This window comes from Podarcis vaucheri (genome assembly GCF_965113315.1).
Source record: "Podarcis vaucheri genome assembly, chromosome: 4".
NCBI lineage: Eukaryota > Metazoa > Chordata > Lepidosauria > Squamata > Lacertidae > Podarcis > Podarcis vaucheri.
In genome coordinates, this window is record NC_138762.1 from 19,844,005 (window position 1) to 19,849,944 (window position 5,940).

At 41.7% G+C, this 5,940-nt stretch overlaps 1 long non-coding RNA gene across 1 annotated transcript; it reads left to right on the plus strand.

Annotated features, from left to right (window-relative positions):
* The first annotated feature begins 668 nt into the window (after positions 1–668).
* On the plus strand, positions 669–4,692 carry LOC309530687. The gene is made up of 4 exons (XR_014218848.1): positions 669–777; positions 1,338–1,790; positions 3,159–3,219; positions 4,513–4,692. It is a non-coding gene; the product is annotated as an uncharacterized lncRNA (long non-coding RNA).
* The last annotated feature ends 1,248 nt before the right edge of the window (positions 4,693–5,940 follow it).

The following is a 5,940-nucleotide window of genomic DNA, read 5'->3' on the forward strand; positions in this document are numbered from 1 at the left end:
CAATCTATGACTGAATCCAGAAATGGTGATAAAAAAAATAACATTGAGCAGGTCCCCACAAAATGTACTGGGTGAAATTAGTTTGGTGATCAGGATGCTATTTCTGTTTAGGCTGTAATGAGCTTGGCAAGCAGGATGGCCTTTGCCAAGGAAGCAAAGCGTTTTCAAAAAGCTTTCGAGGCACTTTCCATCTGAGCGGAATGACCCCATCTGAATGCTGAGCAGAGCCAAAGTGAACTGTTCATCAGAGATCAGACTCCAACAAACAAGCTGCTTGCCAATAAATTCCAAGACAATCCAGCGTTATTTGCTCAACGGCGTCAGGCTTGCAATTAAAAATTGCAGCCCGGTGCTGTTTTAATTTTCTCCAAGTGCTCTGTATGATGAAGTGCCCAGGATTTGGATGAGCCAAAAAACCCTGTAGAAATGGGGGAGAATCAATCCATTAGGTAATTTCAGGTGTCCAGTCAAGTGATGAAACGGCCTTGGAAAGCAATGAAAAGAAATGTGAGCCGAGATGAACAAGTGACATGGCTTGGCCAACAGCGATGACATATTTCTGGTGCTGCTTTCCTCTTGGCTCACATTCTCTCCCTCTTCACCAGCTCAGAGCTCCAGCTGCTCTTCCTGGACACTCACTCCTTACAGTAGGCTTGCAAATAGTTGGGTGCCTGTCTACCTGTGGCAAATAAGGAATCCCTAGAGATAGCAAGATAGGGAAGCATTTGTACTCATTTGGAAATGAGTCCACGCTTTTCTTTTCCCAGGTCATTCATGGTCCTTTATTACATTTATTTCTCTCTTTTTAAAATAATTTTTATTGAATGGTTTTATGTTACAAAAAACAATACAGCCATACTACCACTAAATATAATTAAAAAATAAAAATTACATACATCAATATTTAGTTTGTTATTTGTTATTTACCGTCTTATTTCCTCCCAAACATTGCATACAACAATACACATATGTGCAGACACCCACATACCCACACCTGCACAGAAAATGATAATAATGAAAGTAAATATTTTTCCCCCTTTTATCTTCCAAAATCTTTTCTTCAACTTTGACTTCCTGTCAAGTCCCTTTGCATATGTTTTATCTTACATTTGAATGTACACAAAACAATAAACCTTTCTATATAATGTTTCTAATACATTCTGAAAACATAATAAATCCTAAATTGTTGTCCACCTCCTTTTAGTTCCTTTATCACTCAAATACTAGCATGGAGTCAAAACTATTATTGTATTTTTGAACATATCTTCTATAACCATCCCATTTTCCCACAAATTTTTGCTTTGAGTTTCCTCTGAGTTTACTAGTCAGTTTACTAGTCTGAGTATTAGATTTATTTCTCACCATTTCCTCCGAGGAGCAAAAAGGTGGTATACGTGGTTCTCCTTCTCCTCATTTTATACCCACAATAATGCTGTGAAATAGGTTGGGCTGAGAGTGAGTGACTGGTCTGAGAACACCCAGCGAGCTTTGTGGGGATTAGAACTTCGGTCTCCCAGGTCTTCATCCAACAGTTTGATCACTACACTAGTCCTCCTCCATAGTTAGGATTTCCAGAGTTCCCAGTGAAGAGGGATGGATTGTTCAACCACTCTGGGAATTGTAGTTCCATGAGGGGAATAAGGCTCTCTGAACAACTCTCAGCACTCTCAACCAATTGCAGCTCCCAGAATCCTTTGGGGAAGCCATGCCTGTTTAAAGCAGGGGTTTTATTCAGTTGGAACTTGCTGGAACTCAACTCCCATTCTAAGAGAACAAGGGAGGCATTCATGGTGAGTTCGGACACCTCTTTTTCTAGAAAAAATAGCACTGGTTTAAAGGGGTATCACAGTGCTTTAAATGTATATGTGAATTTGGCCTCTGTTGCCTTTTATCACAGGGGAGTTGCCCCAGCTTCCTGATGGTGAGGCTAAAACCTGAAGGTTTAGCAAAAGAAATGTTGGTCTCATTCACACAAGCCCATCCCCCATCTTCTTCATTTATGACTCTTAGCGAAGTGTGTCTCCATTTAAAAGTATTGGGCACCAACTGACATGAAAGGATTAATCTGGCATGGCTGCTTCATCCATGCAAGTAACCCCTTGACAACAAGTGATGAACATCTATGTGTGAAATAGATATGCAAAGTCACACAAGGTGCCAGTTTCAATGCTTGGAGTCCCTGCTTGAAACTCTGGAGATATATCTGTCAGGGAGTGCAGACCAATGCAGATTCCTGTGTTTTTCATTTGCATGCTGATCTGTGTACGCGTGGCCCCCACAAAAGAGCATTTCTGTAGTGTATTTTGACCTTATTTGTCAGACTTGCTCTCCTATTTGCACTTGATTCTTTGAAATGTCTGGTTCTTCTTGAGGAAAGGAGAGCTCGGAATAATGCTAACTATCTCCCAGAGGTATTTACAAGTGTCATTTTGAAGCTGCCCGGAGGTCTGCTGGCTTCTAATTTGTCTATGCAAATAAGCAGCCAGTGCTGAAGCGCTTCTGAAGATGACACAGGCGAAAGGTATTCGTAAAGGTGGGGAGGGGAAGGTGAAATTGTTTTGGCCCGAGGTGTCAGCCATAATTAAAAATTAATTGGAAACAAAATATCAATGACTTCTTCTCTTGTTTGTTTTTTGGAGAGGTTGTTTTCCTTTTTTCTTCTTTATTTTGGCATGATTCGAAAGCCTCCTCGATGCACAATCAACACAGAGTTTGGTATAGCTTAATGATGGCTTCAAGGATAGTTAATGAACGAATGAATGGGGAAAGAGTGGAAGTTTAGGAACGTAGAGGTGATACTTAGCATCTGAACAGACAACTTAGAGAGCCAGTGTGGTGGTTTGAACACTGGACTAGGACTTGGAAGGCTAGGGTTCAAATCCCCACTCAGTCATGAAACTCTCTAGGTGACCTTGGGCCTGTCACAATCTCTCCGCCCAGTATTATTATATTCCTGTTTTCCCTGGCATTTTATGGTTGAAATATATTGTTCCTGGCAACCTTGAAATTATTAGCTGTGAGAGTATGTAATAATTTTTATTTTCAGCTATTAATGTCATTAGATGTTTTTGGGTGGTGTTTATATTTTTAAAGTGTTAAATATTTTTGAATTGTTTTCATGTTTTAATTTTATTGTTATTGTTTTACCTTCTTTGCAGCCCTGGGCTCTTTTGGAAGGAACAGTGCGATATCAGTCAATCAAATAACAGTTTCCAGGGAGTAAGTCCCGCTGTTGAGTTTATATGCATATCTGAGATGAGAAGCACAGGATCTGAAGTTCCTCAAACCATATTAATGTTCCTAGAAACCTGTGACAATGTCTATGTTTTCTGACAATGCCTGTAATGTATGTCCTAAAATACTCTGACAGTGAAGAACTTGATTGCAGGTCATGTAGCGCTTAGGTTGACATTGATACCAATGTTATATTAGGACAATTTCTGCATGTATGATACATGAGCAGAAAATATTGCAAAATCAGTGCAACAGATATATATTTCTAGTGTGTGTGTGCACTTTCCTTCATTGTCAGTTGGTTTTCTCTCAACTGAAACACATAGAAATAAAACAGAAGGCGTGAAATGGAACCATCCCTGAATAAATCCACTTCTAAGTTCTACGGCAATAGGTTGAACAGTGCAAGGAAGTAATATATTTGAAATTGCCCTCGTATTTACATAATTACTGTTTGCATAAATTTCCTTAATATACGCTTCTATATGATTCACTCAAGTCAAGAGACATTTTTGTAACTGACGAGCCGTCTTCACAGAATCACCCATCTCTCTCTCTCTCTCTCTCCCAAATATTAAGGAATTTCTCTTCCAACTCTGGTTCATTAAATTTCCTTGTTTGATTTCCTGCTGTGATGATTAAAGTGGCAGGCGGCAGAATGTTACATTGCCAGCGCTTTGCATTATTATCCGTTTTCTCTTTAAGCAATGGCAATGAGCATATTGCAGCTGTTTCCCTTAGATCAACCTATTTTTATCGTAACCATTCTTCCTCGGCAGTAAAAGTCGCTCATTATTTTCTCTGCAACCTCCATTCTTGAATTAAAAATAAGCTCCATCTCAGAAAGTTTGCAAGGAAATGTTGCTGCGGATGTTGCCACCCTCTGTGGTTTCCCCCCCAAAGTAATTACATCCGGTTCTAATCCCAGGGCAACGATTTGGCTTCTGTGTTTCATCTAAACATTCTAATTACTCCCCGTGTAATTATTCTCCCATTTGCAAGGCTTTAGCACTTCCTGTGCATCATGCTGGCAACAGCTCCTAGCCTGTCTTCCTTTCCAGAGTGTAATCTTGCTGTCTCTCTCAGCCACCCAAGTTAGGGTATCACAACCTGTATGGAAATAATATCGTCCTGCAACACAGCTCAGTCAGTAGAGCACAAGACTCTTAATCTCGGGGCTGCAGGTTCAAGCCCCATGATGGGCAAAAGATTCCTACATTGCAGGAGGTTGGACTTGTGGTCCCTCCTGACTCTACAATTCTATGATTCTATCCTCAGCTGGTGGCCACCTTAGAAGAAACTTCATAGTGGTCAGAGCTGCTTGAGAGTGGAACAGGCTGGTTGGGAAGAAGAAGAAGAAGAAGAAGAAGAAGAAGAAGAAGAAGAAGAGGAGTTTGGATTTGATATCCCGCTTTATCACTACCCTAAGGAGTCTCAAAGCGACTAACATTCTCCTTTCCCTTCCTCTGATGGTGTTTCCTGCTTGGCAGGGGGTTGGACTTGATGGCCCTTGTGGTCTCTTCCAACTCTATGATTCTATGATTCTATGATTCTATTCTATGATTCCCCCACCACAAACACTCTGTGAGGTGAGTGGGGCTGAGAGACTTCAAAGAAGTGTGACTGGCCCAAGGTCACCCAGCAGCTGCATGTGGAGGAACGGGGAATCGAACCCGGTTCACCAGATTACGAGTCCACCACTCTTAACCACTAGACCACACTGGCTCTCTCATGGGAGGTGGTGGACTGCTCTTCATGTTATGCATTTGAAAACATTTCTGTGCCGCTGAACTGTAAATAGGACCTCTAAGCTGTTAAGATCAGGATTGGGCTAGATGCAGGCATTGAAGCAGATACTAGAATATAAGAACAGACTGCTGGATCAGGCTGATGACCCATCTAGTCCAGCATCCTGTCCTCCCAGTGGCCTACCAGATGCTTGTAGGGAGTCTGCAAGCTGGACATGAGTGCATACATGTGATTCTCAGCAACTGGTATTCGGAGGCATGATGCCTCTGGTAGTGATGGTAGAACATAGGCTTTGGGGCTAGTTGCCTTCCATACCTTGTCCTCCATGAGTTTGTGTCATCCTCTTTTAAAGCCATTCACGTTGGTGGCCACCTGCCTCCTGTGGGAGCAGGTTCAATAATTTGACTGTGTGAAGAAGCACTTTCTTTTATCTGCCCTGAATCTTTCAACTTTTAGCTTCGTGAATAAATAATAATAATAATAATAATAATAATAATAATAATAATAATAATTTATATCCTGCCCCGTTGTCTTTGTCCATGGAGTTTTCTTGGCAGGGATACTGGAGTGGCTTGCCGGTTCCTGCTCCAGGAACCTTGAAAGTCCCATGGACTGCAAGAAGATCAAACCTATCCATTCTTAAGGAAATAAACCCTGAGTGCTCACTGGAAGGACAGATCATGACGCTGAGGCTCCAATACTTTGGCCACCTCATGAGAAGAGAAAACTCCCTGGAAAAGACCCTGGTGTTGGGAAAGATTGAGGGCACAAGGAGAAGGGAATGACAGAGGACGAGATGGTTGGACAGCTACCAGCATGAGTTTGACCAAACTGCGGGAGGCAGTGGAAGACAGGAGTGCCTGGTGTGCTCTGGTCCACAGGGTCACGAAGAGTCAGACATGACTAAATGACTAAACAACAACAACAAAATTTATATCCCACCCATCTGGCTGGGTT